The sequence below is a fragment of the Trachemys scripta genome, chromosome 10 (genome assembly GCF_013100865.1).
Source record: "Trachemys scripta elegans isolate TJP31775 chromosome 10, CAS_Tse_1.0, whole genome shotgun sequence".
NCBI lineage: Eukaryota > Metazoa > Chordata > Testudines > Emydidae > Trachemys > Trachemys scripta.
Genome location: NC_048307.1, coordinates 77,481,788 through 77,504,131, shown reverse-complemented (window position 1 = coordinate 77,504,131; position 22,344 = coordinate 77,481,788). Strand labels below are relative to the sequence as shown.

At 37.6% G+C, this 22,344-nt stretch overlaps 1 protein-coding gene across 10 annotated transcripts in view; it reads right to left on the bottom strand.

The window, feature by feature from the left end:
• The window catches only part of MEF2A (myocyte enhancer factor 2A), a 151,234-nt gene that overhangs the window by 45,296 nt on the left and 83,594 nt on the right, over positions 1–22,344 (bottom strand). The gene's annotated exons all lie outside the window — the stretch shown is intronic.

The window sequence follows — 22,344 nt, the reverse complement described above, 5'->3', positions numbered from 1 at the left end:
ATGCCAAAGGTTGCCAATTGCTGCTATAACCTATCATTACTTTGGCCCCCAGGAATTCCATGACCAGCATTTGTTTTAGCTATCTGCTGATGTAATCAAGCAGTTTGACATATACAACTAACATTGAAGGCTACAGCAAGAGGTTAGAATTGTTAGTGGTAATAAAAAAAAAGGTACTTCCCATATTAGCATAAGAATTCAGTGCAGCGGCTTTCTTCCTTTCTTTTTTTAAATAGTGTACTCTGTAAGGAGGATGTTATGCCAAAATAAATTATTGGCCTTGTATTAATAAAACATCAATGTTGGCTTCCCAAATTTTCTATTCTCACTAGAAAACAGTAAAATTAACTGTGTAGAATATAGTGAGTAAAATTTCCAAATGAATGCATTATTGAATGGTTTTAACAACATATGTAACAATTTGCCTGATTAGTTAAGGCACATACTTTCCTGGACTTCAGTCACTTAGCATACAACATGAAAAAAAGGACTGCATAGAACATGACAATCCAAGAAGAACAATGCTCAAAATGCAACTGTTTTTATTTTGCAAACCCTTTCTAAGACACTGCAGTTTTCCAAATGTAAGCTTTTTTCACGTGCATATCTTCTGCGGTGACTTAATTTTAATGCGATTGCTTTGTTGGGACTTTTCCTGTTTACTAAATATGGACCTGCTTCAACATCCCCTTAATGTACATGTCTCCCCACTACACAGCTATGAAATCAGCTACCAAAAGACAGGTTTTTGAACGTCAGGTCTCTTGCCTTTAAGATCTTGAAAAGTATATTCATATTCTTTAATGCTTATTTTTCCTTGGTATTATATGTTCAGAAAATCCACATAGCAAGCAAGCTCATGTTTTTGTTTGTTTTAAATAGAATCTCAAAGTTCTCCACCTCTAGGAAGAGCTTATTGTTAAAAGAAAATTTGTCAGTGAAATGTAATCATAAACATTTAAATGTCAGAAGTGTGAGAGAGAACAGTGGTGCAGAGAGAATCTTCATTTGGACAGACAACGTATCTTTATCCAACTTGTCTTGGTCTTAAAAATAAAAACCCAACCCCACAGAATTAAAATCAGAGCTACCTGTCATTTCATGTACCATAGAGGAACTGCATTCTCAAGGCTTCCTAAGCAACCTGAAAGGTATTTGGTTCTGTCACCGTTTGAATTTCCATTTAACAATTGACAGTGAATCTACTTTTAGAAGAAGAATCTCAGTACAATTATTTGTTAGGTTTTTTTTAAATGTTATCTTTTTTCTGATTAATAAAAGTATATATCAATTCTTGATCAAACAGAATAAGGTGCCCAGATCTAATGGTGATAGGATCCACATTAGCAGCTTGGTAAGCAAACTGTAGAATTATCTGCAATTGAATTTCTTCAGAGAAATGTTCAGCTTATGCTATCAATAAAGCTAGAAAATTGTGTACCGATTGCATGTCCACTAAAAATAAACAATTTTACTTAGTATTTTGTTAGTAAGCAACCGATTGCTTAATTTCACTTCCTAATGGTAAGGCAATACTTTACAAAATTCAATTATGCAATATGAGATTCTCAAAGATCACAGGTCATCATTGGCGAGATATAATTCCTTCTCAAATTACTTGGCATGTGCTGTGTATCCCACACACACTGTCTGGAACTCCCACAAAAATTTAATCACTAAATCAGCATATGGGGGGAAACAGGTGTAGCTTTTTCTAACACCTGTCACAGCATTGATCTCTGCTGGTCTAACCAATCAGGTGGACACTTACATGGACTTAGCCATACAAGGACCTGCTGTTTAGGACTCTGAAGGTCGGAGACTGTTATCCCTCCCAACCCTTCTCAACAAGTTCAGGCTGTCAGTCCTCTACACTTTGGTATCAGCAGGGAAAATGTTAACACTGTATAATCTGGATTACATTTAACCTTTATAATCTATAAATAGAATTTGAATAGGTTACGTCTGTACATGGATCCGAATATACAAACTGTGCCCAGTCACTCCTTTAGGAGCAGCAGTAAAACATGTTATAGTGAAGCAGTATTAAATATGTAAGTAAATTAGAAAAAGACAGCCTGCAAGAAATGTACAGTGGATATCTGTGTGAACTCTAGCCTACATTTTATACTCTATATTATTTAAATATTGTGAGAGTTTTGATTTTTATAATATTTAAAATTATTTTGCCAAATGTTTTATAGTAATTACACTTAAAATCTAGGAATCTCATAAGTGTCTCTCTCAGAATGCCCAAATAATCAGTACAGCTTAAGTGGAAACTTCAAAATTTAACTCTCAAAATGCATACCCACCAGTGCTGTCCACCAACACTGAAGTTTAGAAATTAAACAAACTATTAATGTAAAGTGTACATATATTTAGCCTAATATAAGAATGCATTCACCCTTTTTTCAATCGTCATTTTTTATTCTGATAGTAATGGGGTTAACCCTGCCTTGACTCATGAGGAAGTAAAATGCCTCAGTATCTCCACTTTAAGATTCTGGAAACCTTCACTCCAGATGGTGTTCCTGTCATTGTTAGAGAACTTAAAGTTATGGTTCACTATTACAGATAAATCCAAGTCTGTGTTTGATATCCAAAGCTCTGTTTCTTTATCACCAAAACATGAACTGTCACTTTGAGGACCTAACTGACATAAAAAGACTGTCTACTTTATCACTATCCAGTAGCATAATAGTAAAAAAAGTTTCTCCTGTATGGCTGGTACTAACAAGTGGAATGCTGTAATCTGTTAACAAGGCCAGGCGAGGCCTGTGGGAGACAGGCCAGCCTCAGTTTTCTCACAGGCTACAAAGTTAGACATGATAACAGGCTCTCGCTCAATAAAAAACACAAAGGTCATGACTACTGGGAATCAAGCTGTGTGTATGCAGGAAAGAAAAATTCCATAAACAAGTGCTGGCTCCACCCTCCATATTTTCTATGCTACAAGTTATTACTTCGACACTGAATGTAAGTAAGTGATCCTCCCAAAATTCTTTCCTAGATACGATCGCGAAGACTGAGAAATGTGTAGATCCCTGAAAATAAAGCATGTTAAGAAAAAAAATCAAAGACCACCAAATAATCTTTAGGTAGCATATAGAGATGGGGTCACACACAGAATGTGTGTATGATACTAAACATAAAATCTTAAAGTTTTTGCAGTTCACGATAACTAGAACAAAAGAGTACTACTTATACTGGTATTTTTGTACACACAATTAAAAATTCTTATTAGAGGGAAAGGAAACATTTCATTTCATGTTCTGTAATGGAATGTTTAAGCATCATAAGGAAAGAATACTAACTCCTATTTTCTGGATTATTTCAGGAGTATATCTGGTCCTTGCAATAAATCTGTAGTATTTTCATTTTCTTTGCTGGTTCCCAGACAAAGATTTCTGAAAACCTTTTCTGATGGTTGTTTCCTAATCCACTATGTTGAGCTCCAATAAATATGTGTTTGTAGCTTGGATGTTACTCTGGATCATTTATTAGTTGATTAGATCAGAGAACTACAAGATTCTTGTCATAAGAAATTCACCATGTGTATTTAGAAGAAACCATAGCAGGTGTGGAACCTGTATATACATTAAAATTTAGTGAAAACAATAGCTTAATTGTGTTACAAATAAAGACATTGTACAAATGCCCCAGCAAGCTGTGATAAATGCTGATAACAGAGTGACTCAGAAGTTTTAAAATGGCTTTGTTCCACCATGTAAAAATAAAATATGTAACTAAATGACTGATGGTTGTGTGTTGATTTTCGTGTAATGACTGGTATGAGGAAACACCATATGAGGATGTTAATGATGGATTAACCATAAAACGTTCAAAAGTTATGTTTAGACAGCAGTACAAATGTTCCAATATTTTGCTGAACCTTTCTCCAACATTTTACTGTAAGCAAAATGCTTTTGATACTTGCTAGATAGAACACCTTGGTCAATTCCCCTACCAGAAATACACAACACGGATAGCATCAGTGCTCACTCCATGCCTTGCAACTTGCCAAAACTCTAATCTGGAGGGTTTCTCACTAGGCATAAAAATAATTTAGTTTCCCTATTCAATCTTGGATTATGTTGCTAAAATTTACAAGAATGCCAATTAGTATTAATTGCAATGGTTATATTTATGATGTGAACACCAATCCAGGAGGAAGTGGACTGACGGTTATAAAAATGTAATTGTGTTCTGGAACTACTGACCTGATTTTAATCAGTAACATACATGCAGAGGCTGTGGGTTTGTAATTCCTAGAATCTAGTCCCTAGAACCATCAATTCCCTCAACCTGAGCTCTGGGATCATCTCCTTCCATCTCCCATTCAGACCTTTCCACCATCCCTTTAAACTCTATCCTCACAAACCCTTGCCCCAACTCCAGGCCCCCTCCTCTTCCAAAGATGTGTGACATCCTCACTGTTACTACCCATCACAGTTGCTGGCAGATTTAGAACATCTGCAGTGTCCACAACCTCTTTTTAAATCTTGCACTCTGAAGCTTTTCCAGATACACAAAAATTCACTTGTGCTGTTTCCAAAGCAAAATCTCTGAAGTTCACAAAAATGAGAAAAGCAACGACTAGTCCCCACAATTAGAGGATGCAAGCCCAATAATGAATCAAATGAATGGCGAGGAGAGGAACACTGGGACCCTGTCAAATCGCAGAGGCACACATTTTTAGTGCTTTGTCCAGTCCATTTTTAATGTTTCATTTGATGAGACTTTCCCTACTTTCCCTGTGAGATTTATTTTTACATATGGACAGCTATGATAAAAGAAAGTTAAGGTGCAGAGTCAATCATCCAGAAGTTAAGAATTCCAGGATTAAGGTTGCCTGCACATACCTCATCACTGCCTTGCCCTACATTACATCCTATTTTCTAGATTACTTTAGGACTATATCTAGTCCTTACAATAAATCTGTACTATTTTTATTTTCATTTTCCTTCTAAGTTTCCAGCCAAAAGATTGAGGCTCCAAGTGCATGGTCAAATAAGAGAGATAGAAATTAATTCCTCTTGGCTCAGTAACATGATGCTTCTGTCTGCACAACTCAAAATTACATTGGCATTCCTGCAACCATATTGCATTGCATATCTATTTTACTGTCTACTATCACTAACACTTTCTGTACTACAATGTCACATTTCTCTCATTGAATGAGTGTACTTCAAAATTATTTTTGATTTTATTGTATAGCTCCATTTTTCTTGATTAACCTCATTATGTTACTTTCCACAGTTTTGTGCTTTTTAATAGCTCTATGTCTGATAATATTTCTTCTCTGTCCACAGTGGTGCTCATGACTCCTCCAGCTACAGGATTAATTGCATTTGTCATTAAAAAAACCTGTTTACCGCACCTTTGAGATAATTAAGATGTTAATCAGGACCAACCCTAATAACAATACCTGTTTAGTATACTAACCAGGCAACATTACCCCCATAACTCAATGAAAGAAAATCTTTTTTCTACGTTAGTAATCAAAAATGTTACATTCTGGCCTAAGCAAAAAATGTGTGTTTTAAATAGAACTAAAAGCAGGCCACAAATGCTTGTAAACCTACAGGACAATGAATGATGCATTTAATTTTGCAACTTCTGTATGACTGCCAAGACTAGAAGCTTCACTGAAATATATAAACAGTGTTTATACAAAAAATTAAATTAGAACACAATAAAATAAACTAGATAAGTAACCAAAGTACTGCTTTCACAACAGTTACGTACCACCCTTGCAATTGAAGACCTTGACTTCTCAAAAGATGAGGTCTGTGATCCCTTGTCAACCAACATCTAAAAATAAACATGCTTTCCCCCAACCAGACAGACAAGAACATATACCAGTGGTCGACAACGTTTGGTAAGCACCTTGAGGGATGTGCTGGCCGCTGCTTCTCGCCGCCCCCATTGGCCCAGGATGGCGAACCGCAGCCAGTGGGGGCTGTGATCGGCCGAACCTGCCGTGTCAGCAGGTAAATAAAACTGGCCCGGCCCGCCAGGGTGCCGAACGTTGCCGACCCGACATATACTAAACAAGTCCTGAATACTCAACTCGGTATTCTAAAATAAAAGATGTATTTTCCACATTTTAATTTTTTCTCAATTTCTAGCAGTACTGTAATAGTAAAAAAAAAGTTTTTAGTATGTAAATTATTTACCATATATTGTCCAGAATATCAAGGTATCAAATAATTCTAGGTAAAGTGATGAAATACAAAGAAGTTTGGTAATGATTACATTCTTTGATCCAATATTACAGTATGTGGAAGAAAAGTTCTCTCTAGGATTAACTAACGGATACAGTGTTTTATAAAGAAATTAACAGGTCCAAAATAATAAGTCATAAAATACCAGGATTGGCTATTTGTACAATGATCCTTTATATTCCACTGTAGATAGAGCTATTCATCAATCTTAGATGCAGGAAGGTATACTGCTTGAAAGCTTATCATTACCCCTGCTGTATGCCACTGTCTAGCAAAAGAGTTTCTTGTTCTAAAAGCTGGAACATTTCCAATATCTGGCAAATTTTAACCTGTATCTCTGGCTTTCCAAGGATTAACGCTAGCTGTCAAATTCCACTGAGATACAATAAAGACTGCACTCAGGATTCAAACCTCTGTTTCTAAAAGTAAAGCATACTGACAGTTTTATAGTAGATACTGTATGCAACTTAACTATTAGCCTGAAGCACTTTTGTTATGAAACATACATCAATGTAAGAGAGATCCACAAACAACTGGCCGTGGTTCGCCATTCCAGGCCAATGGGGGCTGTGGGAAGCAGCACGGGCCGAGGGATGTGTAATACAGTAGTATTATAATATGATGTACTGCTTTTACATACTTGTTATAGATTAGCGGCTTCTCTTAGATAACTGACCTCTTCCCAATTGTACAGGAGAAAAGGGCATTTTTTATAAAGAAAGAAAATGTATAAATATTGACACTAATACATCCCTGTTAAGTAGCTGCTCCACACGTATTATTGTTATTAAAGTTAATGGGAAAACCAAAGATGGAGCATCTACAGAGAGGTTGTTTATGAAATAGTTCATTTTAACTGACATGTATCAGAAATTGAATGATGGTTTAAATGCATAGGGTAAGTTCAACTCCCAGCTCAGTCACAGACTTGCTGTGTGACTTCAAGTAAGTCACTGAAATCTACTGTGTGCCCCAGTTCAGAGTTAAACTAAGAAATGCTCTCATACTAAATGTGAGATTGAAATTGTAGCAAGGAAAGCTGTTCCAGTGGTTAGAGCTATGGCCTACACTCAGGAGACCCAGATTTAATTAACCACTCTGCCATAGATTTTCTGAGTGACGCTGGGAAAGGCACGGCTCAGTTTCCTATATGTGACATGGGAAACATAAGAATGGTCATACTGGGTCAGACCAATGGTCCATCTAGCCCAGTATCTTGTCTTCTGACAATGGCCATTGCCAGGTGCTTCAGAGGGAATGAATAGAACAGGTAATCATCGAGTGATCCAGCCTGTTGTTCACTTCCAGCTTCTGGCAAGAAGAGTCCATGGACACCCACAGCATGGGGCTGCATCCCTGACCATCTGGCTAATAGCCATTGACGGACCTATCCTCCAGGAAGTTATCTAATTCTTTTTTGAACCCGGTTATAGTTTTGGCCTTCACAACATCCCTGACAACAAGTTTCACAAGTCAACTGTGAGTTGTGTGAAGAAGTACTTCCTTTTGTTTGTTTTAAACCTGCTACCCGTTAATTTCATTGGGTGACCCCTGGTTTTTGTGTTATGTAAATAACACTTCCTTATTCACTTTCTCCACACCAGTTATGATTTTATAGACCTCTATCATATCCCTTTTTATTCATCTTTTCCAAGCTGAAAAATCCCAGTGTTTTTCTCTCTCTCCATATGGAAGCTGTTCCATACCCTTAAATCATTTTGTTATCCTTTTCTGTACCTTTTCCAATTCTAAAATATTGCAGTATTCAAGCTGTGAGTGTACCATGGATTTATATAGTGGCATTATGATATTTTCTGTCTTAGTATGTATTCCTTTTCCTAACAGTTAGCTTTTTTGACAGCCAGTACATATTGATCAGATGTTTTCAGAGAAATAACAATGACTAAGATCTCTTTCTTGAGTGGTAACAGCTAATTTAGACTCATCATTTTGTATGCATGGTTGGTATTATGTTTTCCAATGTTCATTACTTTGCATTTATCAACACTGAATTTTATCTGTCATTTTGTTGCCCAGTCATGCAGTTTTGTGAAATCCTTTTAACTCTTCGCAGTCAGCTTTGGACTTAACTATCTTGAGTAATTTTGTATAATCTGCAAATTTTGCCCACCTCATTGTTTACCCCTTTTTCCAGATCATTCATGAATATGTTGAACAGCAATGGTCCCAGTACAGATCCCTGGACGACACCATTATTTACCTCTCCTCATTTTGAAAATTGACTATTTATTCCTATTTTTTGTTTTCTTTTAACCAGCTACTGATCCCGAGAGGATCTTCCCTCTTACCCCATGACTGCTTACTTACCTTAAGAGCCTTTGGAGAGGGACCTTGTCAAAGGCTTTCTGAAAATCCGAGTACACTATATCTACCGGATCACCCCTGTCCACGTTTGCTGACCCCCTCAAAGAATTCTAATAGATTGGTGAGGCATGAATTCTCTTTAAAAAGCCATATTGACTCTTCTCCAGCAAATCATGTACATTTATATGTCTGATAATTCTGTGCTTTACTACACCTCTACCCAGATATAACGCGATCCGATATAATACGGTAAAGCAGTGCTCGGGGGGGGGGGGGGGGGGCTGTGCACTGGTGGATCAAAGCAAGTTCGATATAACGCGGTTTCACCTATAACGCTGGAAGATTTTTTGGCTCCCAAGGACAGCGTTATATAGAGGTATAGGTGTATAATTTAAACCAATTTGCCTGGTACTGAAGCTAGACTTACCCAGCCTATAATTGCCAGGATCACTTCTGGAGCCTTTTTTAAAATTGGTGTCACATTACCTATCCTCTAGTCATCTGGTACAGAAGTTAGTACATACCACAGTTAGTAGCTCTGCAATTTCACATTTGAGTTACTTCAGAACTCTTGAGTGAATCCCATTTGGTCCTGATTTATTATTTTTTAATGTAGCTATCTGTTCCAAAACTGTCACCTCAATCTGGGACTGTTCCTCTGATTTGTCACCTAAAAAGAATGGCTCAGGTTTAAGAATGTCCCTCACATCCTCTGCAGTGAAGACTGATGCAAAGAATTCATTTAGCGTCTCCGCAACAGCCTTAACTTCCTTGAGTGCTTCTTGAGCACCTCGATCCAATGGGTCCAATGGCCCCACTGATCGTTTGGCAGACTTCCTGCTTCTGATACACTTAATTTTTTTCCTGTTAGTTTTTGAGTCTTTGGCTAGTTGTTCTTTAGATTTTTTTTTTTTGACTACTTTTCACTTCACTTGCCAGAGTTTATGTTCCTTTCTATTTTCCTCAGTAGGAGTTAACTTCCAATTTTTAAAGGATGGCTTTTTGCCTCTACCTGCTTCTTTTACTTGACTGTTTAGGCCCGGTGACACTTTTTTGGTCCTCATTGTGTTTTTAATTTGGGATTACATTTTATTTGATCCCAATACTTTCTTATCTCACAGGGGCGTTATGTGGATAAATACATTGAAGATTGTGCAGCACTCAGATGCTAAGGTGATAGGGGCCAGACTTGCAGAGAGAAATACCTGCCACTCAAACTGTCTAGTTTTCTCTCATTTGGCCTTCATTGATTAAAGTAAATTTTCTTCACAAAAAATGGTTTAGTCTTTTATGAGGTCTATGGTCTTCCATAAGAGAAGTAATCAGAAAAAGAGGTTTATCATATCAAACATGACTTATCCAGGTTGCCATGAATTAGGCTAGGTCTACACTACCCGCCTGAATCGGCGGGTAGAAATCGACCTCTCGGGGATCGATTTATCGCGTCCCGTTGGGACACGACAATCGATCCCCGAATCGACGCTCTTACTCCACCAGCAGAGGTGGGAGTAAGTGCCGTCGACAGAAAGCCGCAGAAGTCGATTTTGCCGCCGTCCTCACAGCGGGGTAAGTCGGCTGCGATACGTCGAATTCAGCTACGCTATTCACGTAGCTGAATTTGCGTATCTTAAATCGACTCCCCCCTGTAGTGTAGATGTACCCTCAGACACCCAAAGAGGTCCTTACAGACGTTTCAGTACTAAGTGCCTATCTTGTAATTTCTAGATAGCTGTGCAAATCTGCTCCTTGCATAAACTTCTGATTCTTTGCTCAGTGACCATTCTAAAATAATAATATAGGATAACTTTCCAGCCAGGCTGAAGGCCTGGCCTCCATTTTCCCCAGAGCAGGCACAATTTCTTTCTGCAAAATGTGCAGGCATATTTTGCATCCTCAAATGAATTCTGTATGAAACTCCAAGTTACTTGCCCTTTTACATACCTTATTGTGAATGTAAGCGTGTCTACACAGCAAAGACAACCTGCGGCTGGCCTGTGCCAGCCGACTTGGGTTTGCAGGGTTCGGGCTGTTTCATTGCTGTGTTGACTTCCGGGTTCAGGTTGGAGCCCTACCACCTTGCAGGATCCCAGAGCCTGTACTCCAGCCCAAGCCCTAAGTCTATACAGCAATGAAACCACCCCACAGCCCTAACCCCAGGAGCCCACGTTGACTGGCATGAGCCAGCTACGGGTGTCTAGTTGATGTGTAGACATACCCTAACAGTACACTTATCATTCAATCCAACAAAATACGTAACACAGAAATTCACAGGGACTGAATGTAATGGCCACAAAACAGGAGACTCCAAGTTAACAGGTGAAAAAACGCAGTTAATTCAGTATAGGACATTTCTTGAGCATCAGTGGATCTCATCACAGCACTCCATGCCATCAATTCACCCACATGTTTTTTCATCCCCAGGACAGCCTTATACCTAAACCATTCTGCATCAAATCTTAGAATCCAAGGACAGGAAGGGACCTTGAGAAGTCAGCTAGTCTAGTCCCCTGCACTCATGGCAGGGGTAAGTATTATCTAGACCATCCCTGACAGGTGTTTGTCTAACCTGCTCTTAAAAATCTGCAATGATGGAGATTCCAACACCTCCCTGGGCAATTTATTCCAATGCTTAACCACATTGACAGTTAGGAAGTTTTTCCTAATGTCCAATTTAAACTGTCCTTGCTGCAATGTAAGCCCTTTGCTTCTTTTCCTGTCATCATAGGTTGCTTCTTGTCCTATTCTCCTCCTTGTAACAACCTTTTATGTTCTTGAAAACTTATGTCCCCACTCAGACTTCTCTTCTCCAGTCTAAACAAACCCAACTTTTTCAATCTTCCCTTATAGGTCATGTTTTCTAGACCTTTAAATCCTTTTTATTGCTCTTCTCTGGACTTTCTCCAATTTGTCCAATTAAAGTCAAGATATACCACATCTACCACTTCCCGAAGGCTTATTACCCTGTCAAAGAAAGCTATTATGTTGGTCTGACACGATTTGTTCTTGACAAATCCATGCTGACTGTTACTTATCACCTTATTATCTTCTAAGTGTTTGCAAATTGATTAATTATTTGCTCCATTATTTTTCTGGGTACTGAAGTTAAGTTGACTGATCTGTAATTCCCCGGGTTGTCCTTATTTCCCTTTTTATAGATGGATACTATATTTACCCTTTTCCAGTCCTCTGGAATCTCTCCTGTCTTCCATGACTTTTTGAAAATAATCGCTAATGGCTCAGATACTTCTTCAGTCAGCTCCTTGAGTATTCTAGGATTTATTTCATCAGGCCCAGATGACTTGAAGACATCTAGCTGGTCTAAGAAATTTTTATCTTGTTCTTCCCCTATTTTAGCCTCTGATACTACCTCATTTTCACTGGCATTCACTATATTAGACGTCCAATAGCTACTAATCAATTGCTACTTATAAAGAAGTGCAATTCACTAAAAAGATCTGAAAGAAGAGAGTCTCATTAAAACTCAGGGTTGCGGGGTTGGGTTTTTTTGTTTTTAGCGATACACACAAGTCTCAGATTACCAGAAAAAAATCTCAATACAAAGTTTCCTTTCATAGCCAAATCCTATTCCCAATTTGGCCACTGACTCATTAGCCATAGGAACAAGTTAACAACCTCAACTTTCCTGTCAATAAAATGGAGATAATACTAAGCTTCGTAAAGCACTTTGAGATTTCCCAGATGAAAACTATTACAAAGAGGCAATAGCACAAACTTTTCAGAAACTAATTTGGGAAACACGATTTGTCTAAACAATTTGAGTCTTTTCTAAGTAAAGCCCCCTTGTGCATAGATTTTAAATAAAGTTCGATCTACAATGCAGACACTTTGGTTTTTCCACTAGGTTTCACAATACCATGTTAAGCCAATGATTAACAAGTTAGTTTATTTATCTTGCTATTCTTCTAATAAGGCTGAACCAATGTCTATCAATGAAATAGCCACAATTCAAACAAGTTTCTTTTAGCAGCAACCAAGTAACAGGCAGGTTTGGCTCAACTCTCATTGAAATTCATTAAACAAGGTGCTGTACGTTCTAATATCTGACAAGTGCACTATTTCAATGCCTGAAATAGATCTTCTGCAATTAACACTTTGAATAATGAGCTTTTCAATGATGCACTACTGGATATAAACTTAGTTACAAGGTCATACTTGCCAAGATTTGAACTGTAAATAATCAAGACAACAAGAGCAGAACCTTTTAAACTCCATAAAAAGATCATTAACTTTAGTGGGGTAGAGAAAATAAAAAACTAAAATTTCTTACTTCCTATTAGAGATAAATTGGTAAATATGACAATGTTGGTTAAATGTTAATTTTTAAATAGAAATTTATCAATAGTTTTGGATGATAAATGTAACTGATAATTCATATATTAACAGCCTGTCATTATGAATAAATTCAAACTCCCATATACAGTAATTACATTATTGGATTCTGCAAGAATGGCAGGGCAGGAAAAAAGATCTGATTTAATATAGCTACAAGAAAAATGACACCTGCATCGGACTTTTGACCAGTGGAATGTACCTATTCTACTTCTTAGATATTATTCGCAATGATTTAAAGATGACATCGCAAGCGAATAGTGCAACCAGTTATTCTGGGGATTAATGGTACAATCTCCACCTGCCAAAAAAGTATGAAGGGTGGCATATAAAACTGAGAATGTTTCAAATTGCATTCGGAAATTCAATAGCATTGCCTATATTAGAACCAAATGACATCTAAACAAGGAATGCTAAGCAAGGAATATTTAAAGATGATCCTTTTCTTCCTTTAAGTAAACATTAATAGGATTAACGGTGCATCTATACAAGGCTTTTTGATGATTAAGTGGAAGCTTTCACCTTATCTCAAAGTGTGCATAAAAAAAGGGATGCCAATGCACACTTCATGCACGCTGAAAATTCTTTTACAAAGGTCAGTATTATGAACTCGGCTCAGATCACAATACAAAGAGGACTGTTGGTAAGCAGACTGTTGGTGGATAGAAACAGTTTTCCATATCACAATAATTACCACCACAATTGGCCCCTTTTGTGTAAGTCTATGCATGGAAACTGAACTACACTTCTACCTCCAGAAATGGACCCTGGAGGAAAGAAAGAGGAAAAAAAAAAAAAAAAAAGTTGAGGCATGTTTCAGGATGGTGCCTAGAAGCTTGCACCACCATTGCTGGGTCTGTAACCACTCAATGGGTAGAAGAATTACTGAATCATAGAAACTAGTGATTAGGATGACCAGACAGCAAATGTGAAAAATCGGGACAGGGGGTGAGGGGTAATAGGAGCCTATATAAGAAAAAGACCCAAAAATTGGGACTGTCCCTATAAAATTGGGACATCTGATCACCCTACCAGTGATGGAAAAAAGACATACCAGACATATAGCTAATTCAAGACTGTTTTCTAATTGTAAATATATTAGTGCAGATTTACAACCCCGGTTTGTCATTCAATTAGTAATATTCGTTCTTTTTTCCTCCCTTCATAAGTTAAGCTATGCAACCCTTTAACCGTTTTAGTAACTCTTTTCTGAACATTCACCAGTTTTCTAATCTCTGATAATGACATGGCTGCAACTGACAGAAACGTTCCAACTGTGGTTGCACCAAAGCCCTAACAGAGGGGGACTATTAACTCCCTGTTTTGGATGGTAAATTTCTGAGTAGGAGGTCAAAAACTGCATTGATATCTTTTGCAGCTATACAACATTCCACAATTTGTCAATATGGCAACTTGCACTGCTCTAGAGCCATTCAGTTTTTTTGTATAAAATTAGATGTATAGCTTTTATTGAAAATAACTAATACATTATCTGAAAATACTTTGGGGGGTCTCAATTGTGGTGAAACTGGGTGTGAATATTGAGAATGGGCCCTGAGAGAGTTGAGTTCACAGCACATCTTGAGTACACAGTGAGGCCAAAGGCTCCCTAAAAAGGTCAGTAGAAAAAAAGACAGCTACTGTGGTTCTTCAAGATGTACTATTCACATGGATTCCATGTCCCACTCTCCCTTCCCACTACTACAAAGTCCTGCTTATCTGGAATTCTGTATTGATGAAAGAACTGAGGAATGGTTGGGCTCACTTTGCCATTTCTACCCCTCAGGGTTATGGAAGGGTCAAAACATTCAGGATGCAAATGTGACCCCTCAAATGACACCACTGGCCAAAAGAATCCAATCTTGGATGCATGTGCAGTAAGAGCGGAATCCACATAGACAATCAATCATTCAAAGTAGCCCTGGTTATTCTTTATTTATGAATGATAAAAAAAAAGTCTGGGTTGAATGGGTCAGTTTAAAAGCATGTTTCAATTCAGCATTTTTGAGAAATACCAGATAAATAGGATACTATGGTCTACTTATTTTTAATATATATCATTTGCTTTTAAACACAAGTGGATTCCACTCGTCAGTTACAATAGCCATGGACAAGGATCATGAGTTCCACACTAACCATGCATTATATGGCTGTTTATAGGCCATCATCTAAGTAAAGTCTGGGCTAAAAATATTAAACCCTCATTTGAGAAGTTGCAGAAATAAATCTTCCTTTAAGATGTCCAGTCATACATCTAATAAGCCAGGTGACATCCTAGCACATAAAATGTAAAAGAAAATTAATGTAATTCAATTCAATTATTTCATTACAGAAAAAAAAACTAGTTTTATCCTGGTAATGTTTCATTTTCAACCTAAATGATGATTAAAATGTACATGTTTAAGCAACTGGGTGTTATTCCAAATGATTTATGCATCCTGAAAGGAACTGTACATAACTCACTTGTCATACTCCTTAATCAAGAGTATGACGAGTACATGACAAAACAATGTAGCCAATCCTGTACACTATACTATTTTGTAATCTGAAATGTTAAACAATAACTTGGTTGGATCAGTAAAAAAAAATCTGGTACAATGCCCGTTTTAATTTAACCTTTTCCTCAAATACTGCAGTTTGTGATTTGTTTTCCATCTACTCAGGACTAAGTGATTAACAGACTTAAAAAGATTATTCAAATTTGGACCTAAAAGCAAGTAATATCAAGTAGACTTTTCATACTGGAAAGTTAAATTATGATGAAATTATATAAAATTTAATTCATAGCACGATAGCAGGAATTTTCTGTAGTCAAATATGCAAGTGGTAAGAGTATGCATGACACAAACATCGTCTTAAAAATAAAATCCTCTAGCAGTAATGGAAACAGATTTTGCTCTGGCTGTTATGAATGTTCAATATTTTGCATTATTCCAATTAAGATTACTTCTAGTACATTGTAAAGGAGAGCACAGTACAGTGAAAATGAAGGGTGTTTAAATGGTTTTGTAATTAGATTTTAAAACATTCTTCAGATTTAAGAAGTATAAATAGCTCACACCTTTACTAGCTAATAACGGTTATATGTTTAATGTGATCTTCATGAAAATGCTACGTCATCTACAAGGATAGCATGAGCCAATAATTTGAAACCATAATAATTAAAAGTAATTTAAAATTAACTAATAATTGCAGAACGTTCCTTGCAGTTAGCGATTCCCCTTATGGAGTAAACTACCTCTTAGTGTTCCATTTAACAGGGACTTGCCCCACACCAGCATTGAATTTGGTATACTTTAAAAAATGGTGTCTGTTAAGGTCTCAAATATTCAAAATTTTAAGATCTGGACCAGACCTCTGGTTTGCCAAGTATACATCAAGCAATAAATACTTAAGGTAGGGATGGGAACCAAAACCAGATATTCAGCAAATTATTTGAGAAAAAGAGTATCATTTGTATTCAGAAAAATGTGCAGAAAGATTGGTCCTGTGACATTGATCACAAGGGTCAAAAAACAGTGTTAACCAAGGTCTAGGGTTTTGTACATAGAGACCTAAGCCTGCTTAGTACCATGGCAAATACACCATTAAAAATCCTTTCCCCCTTTTATTAAAGATAAAGAAAAGAAGGAAAACAGTTAAATATTTGAAATGTAAAGTATTAAATAAAGTTTTCATTTTAACATCCCTTGTTCCCCTTCTCCATAGCTAGAGAGAATTTTTAGAAGGAAAACCCTTTGTTTGACAGTCTCTTAGCTAGTATTGAAGATGGCAATAACTGTCTTTTTTGGGAAAAGAGAAGAAGTTAGTTGAAATGGGTTGCAGCTGCTGTTGCTGCCATTAAAATCTGATTCCATTTTATCCCAGGTGGTGTTTAGGATTCAGCTGGACCTGGTAGAGATGGTGATGTTATCTGGGTCCCCCTCTCTCTGGCCTGGTCTGGTCAGAATATTTTGCAGGATTAAAAGTTCAGGATCCCAGGAGATGGTGGGGGTAGCAGCCATGATGGTGAAGCTTGCTTAAGTAGCCTCCATCTGTTATTTCCCCCCCCCCCCAGTCTCTTTCTTTAAGGACCCCAAAAAGGGTATAGTGGGTAGAACAGCCCCTCCCCTCATTATTTTGGCCACCAACTAGGCCTAGTTTCTGACACACCAATTTGATTAATTAATTTCCAGACCCACATTTTCTTGTTTACCAAGCATGAGCTCAAAACAGTCCTTGAGTTATATCAGTACGCCTTTTTGTTTGGACTAATTCCCTTTTTTTTCAGTTTATAGCACTCTTCATTAAAAATAACTTGACCTACTTTTCGTGGTTAATTCATAAACAGCCAAAAGTTATAGGTAAGGCTATGATTTAGTTATGGGTATTTTTAATAAAAGAGTCACGGACAGGTCACAGGCAATAAACAAAAATTGCCGGCATAGGCACCAGCTTCCTCCACGCCCGGGAGATGCTCAAAACTGTCCCTCGGCCCGCGCCGCTTCCAGCAGCTCCCATTGGCCTGGAGCAGCGAACCGCGGACAGTGGGAGCCGCGATCGGCCAGACCTGTGGACGGGGCAGGTAAACAAACCGGCCCGGCCCGCCAGGGGCTTTTCCTACACAAGTGGCGACCCAAGTTTGGGAAATACTGATTTAGAGGAACAGAACTTATCCTATTCTAAATGACTTAGCAGCAGATGTTGTTAATTCATTCTCCAGCAGTCATTCTTCCCTCTGAAAGTTTGTTTCTGCTTCCAGTAACAAGTTCAAGTAACAAGCCAAGGAAGCCGAAGATAAGGTGCAAATCAATGTAATCCCAAATACTATATAAAATATTCCGCATCCTGCAGAGCAGGATACAATTCAAAGACAAACTTGACATTTTTGCTTTTAAATTAGAAATCGTATTTTAAACCAGAGGGGTGGAATGAATATCTATCTAGGCACACAGATGTGCCCTCAAAAGCAGTCAAAATGTGCATGAACTATAAGAAAAAGCAGCTTCATTCCTTTAAAATCAAGTAAATGTGAAAATTCTGTTTTCTTTAAATTGAAGACAAAAATACAAACATTAGCTTCATGTCAAAGGTGCAGTTACTCTATCTTCGTTATCTCTACAAAACATTAGTCCAGATGCTGGTTAGGACAAGCAGAAACTGTAGCTTCAGATTATCTGGAGGCAAATAAATTAAAATGTGATTTGTCCAAACATGAAACAACAACATGAAAAGAGAATGCTGTATTTTTCATCAGCCTAGAGCTGTTTTTTTAAAATCTATTCTACTTTTGGCAATTCTCCATATATCAGACATCAGGTAATACAAAATGACATTATCTAACTGGCAACAAAGAAACTTTTTTCTAACGGTGTCAGCTTTCCTAAAATCACGAATGATCTGTGTCATTTTTAAAAAACACGTCAACGTTACTTAGTCATCACAATGCCAAAAGAAACAATTTGCGCAATGCCAACAGAAAATGAAGATGCTATCTGCATGTTTTACTTTTAAAGTGGATAAATACAACAACGTGATTTTATGGGAAGATCTGAAAGTTAATAAAAGACCTTAGCTCATATTTAAGAACATCATGAATGAACTGTCTTTCAGGCTCTGGATATCTGTAAATGTAAGACAACCTATTCACAAACACAAAAGAGATGTAGTTTCTCTTTTTCCAAAATATTTTTAAGTTTTGTCATTATGAAAATATTTTCACCTTTCTTGGAAACTATTTCCCCTCTTCTAACCTCATATGGAAAAAAAATGTTTTGTGATCTGGGATTTTATTGCAATAGACATCATTGGAAAAAAATAAAAATTAAACAAAACAAAAACACAGTTTGGAGAGTATTGAATCTACAAGCTACTTCCCACTGAATTATGTTCTAAAGTCCTTTGATTTGGTCTAGTTTTGTCTCATTCCAGGTAAACTTCTCTTGGCATACTGATTACGGACAGCTGGTCCATAATCGACAACATATATTGCAAATATTTGCACCAAAGTGGATCTGTTCAATCTCAAAAAATATATATTTTTTAAAATCTTGCACACAACTACTTTTGCATAATTCTTTAGTGAATTGAGACAGATTGGGCTTCTCTCCAAGTTAATCAGAAAGCCTTCATGCTTCCAGGGCAACATACCCATAGATTCACTAAGTGTTTGTCACTTCATTCTGGCTTTTGATAACTATTGACACTATACTTTCTCAGAAGGGTGCTAAAAAGTAAGAATTCCGATTGTATCAACATTATATTAATATTTTAGTCTCAGTTATGTAATTATGTTTTCTACAATTTGATGCAAAAGTTTTTGCAAAGTTTCCTTCTCAACATTTTCATCTTTTTCTTTCTTTCTTTCATACATAGAATCATAGAATATCAGGGTTGGAAGGGACCTCAGGAGGTCATCTAGTCCAACCCCCTGCTCAAAGCAGGATCAATTCTCAACTAAATCATCCCACCCAGGGCTTTGTCAAGCTTGACCTTAAAAAACTCTAAGGAAGGAGGTTCCACCATCTCCCTAGGTAACACATTCCAGTGCTTCACCACCCTTCTAGTGAAAAAGTTTTTCCTAATATCCAACCTAAACCTTCCCCACTGCAAATTGAGACCATTGCTCCTTGTTCTGTCATCTGGATATCACTGAGAACAGTCTAGATCCATCCTCTTTGGAACCCCCTTTCAGGTAGTTGAAAGCAGCTATCAAATCCCCCCTCATTCTTCTCTTCTGTAAACTAAACAATCCCAGTTCCCTCAGCCTCTCCTCATAAGTCATGTGCTCCAGCCCCCTAATCATTTTTGTTGCCCTCCGCTGGACTCTTTCCAATATTTCCACATCCTTCTTGTAGTGTGGGGCCCAAAACTGGACACAGTACTCCAGATGAGGCCTCACCAATGTCTAATAGAGGGGAATGATCACGTCCCTCGATCTGCTGGCAATGCCCCTACTTATACAGCCCAAAATGCTGTTAGCCTTCTTGGCAACAAGGGCACACTGTTAACTCATATCCAGCTTCTCATCCACTGTAACCCCTAGGTCCTTTTCTGCAGAACTGCTTCCTAGCCATTCGGTCCCTAGTCTGTAATAGTGAATGGGATTCTTCCGTCCTAAGTGCAGAACAACTCCAAATTGTATCGAATTTTGTAATTTTTCCTTTGGATTATTCTTCAGCAGTTATTCACTTAAAAGACAGTAGTCTTCTTAACATTAAAAAAGGTAACAAACCAATATATGATTATTATACACCTCTTGAAAATTACTTTTATATTCTGCAAAAATAATTTGATGTAGTCGTTTTTCCCCCCAATATTATGCATACATCCCATATTACCAAGTAGTTCCATTTAGGACAACCTATAACTGAGCGTAAGGTGTAGCTATATCAGCGGGAGAGGCTCTCCCATCAACACAGAACTGTTTACACCAGCGATTAGGTTAGTATAACTACGTCACTTAGTGGTGTGGATTTTTCACACCACTGAGCAATGTAGTTATACCAGGGGTCGGCAACCTCTGGCACACAGCTCGCCAGGTTAAGGACCCTGGCAGGCCGGGCCAGTTTGTTTACCTGCTGCATCGGTGGGGCTTGGGCTTCAGCCCTGGACCCCAGCAAGTCTAAGCCAGCCTTGGTGACCCCATTAAAATGGGTCCCGACCCATTTTGGGGTCCTGACCCAGAGTTTGAGAACCGCTGCATTAGTCAAATATAATTTCTATAACGTTACACATAATATTCTACGTTTTATTTGCCTGGTGTTCTCCAAAACACTGTGTCAGGTCAACATGGAGATTTTGCTTGATAGTGCAAAACAAAAACAAAACAAAACAAAAAGAGTCTGCAACTGTAGAAATGTGACCTGAAATATTTACATACTGTATTTCAGGAATTTTTTCAGTGGCACAGTGTTCCAGCAATGACAAAAAATAGGGGTCAACAACATAGTTCTGGTATCTATAGACAGGTGATGTGGACTTCCCCATTGCTGCTGCCACCTCGATACCCGCATTTTTTTCCCCCAGAAGAGAAAAGCGCTTCTTGACTATGATTTACAAAAAAGGAATGTTTCTGTAACATCTATTTTTCTCCCCTTTTCTTATATTACTTCCTCCCTACTTGTGATTTTTTTCTCCCTTTCTCTTCCTCCCTGGCTGCTCAGCCTCCTGTCACTCCCATTCTTCAGCCCTTCTGTTTTATGCTACTGTTTTTAAGAATTAATATGTCAGAGCTTGGTGGAATAACAATATTTGATAGGTCTACACGACATGCTCAAGGGAGATATACATCATAATACTAAAAGGAATCTGGATTGAGTACCCAGGGTGCAATCCCAGAGTAGAAAGCACTTAGAATCATAGGATTGGAAGGTGCCCTCTAGTCCAGTCTCCTGCATTCAAGGAAGGACTAAGTATTATCTAGACCATCCCTGACAGGTCATTGTCTATCCTGCTCTTAAAAATCTCAGATGACGAAGATTCCACAAGCAGCATAGGCAATTTATTCTAGCGCTTAACACCTTGACAGTTAGGAAGTTTTTCCTAATGTCCAGACTAAACCTCCCTTGCTTCAATTTAAGGCCATTGCTTCTTGTCCTATCCTCAGGGGTTAATGAGAACAATTTTTCCCCTCCTCCTTGTAACGTGTGCATAAGCTACACAGCATAAATCAGCTGTCAAAAAAGGAAGCTACTGACATATTCCTTATAGCTCTAAATTATAAACAATAGTCTTCTATATAACATAATATGCTTTAAATACAAAGCCAAGAACTCCCCACCTACATAAATATGCACCTACTGTGCAAAACATTTCATTGCAGAGATAGCAACTACGTTAGTGAAGTAAAAAAATGACACTCTCAGCTTGTAAAGCTATTTAAAAATACACTCTTTTCCAACTTTGGCAGCATGCACGAAGATCTACTTTCAGAGAAAAATAAATTTCAACAGATAAAATTAGTCAACACCACTGAATTTATTAGTTTTATGGCTATTTAACAACTATGAGTAAATCATGAGGATAACAGAAAATATGAACTGACTCCCAATCCACAGAATCTCAGTGAAATCAATGGGCTATAAATCAAAGAATTTGGCCACTATGTACAACGAAGACGCTACAAATTACCGCATGACATGAATTCCATTCTGAGTATATATATGTAGGAATTCATCACAGCTACAGTGCACCCTGGAAAAAACTTGCAACTAAAGAAAGGTGTTTACAAATATGAAAAGAACTTTTAGAGGGCTCCCCTTTCAGGCATTAGTTTTCTTTGCATTTCTGATTGAAGCTGCATTTTCATACTATTAAAAAAAAAAAAAAAAAAAAAAAAGACTAAAAATTGACTCTTAGGCCTTCATTTTGAAATACTGTGAGGCTTCTCTTCTGAAACATTTCATTGGCTGGTTCAAGCCATATCACCTTTTATGCAGATTTCATTAGTTGACATGAG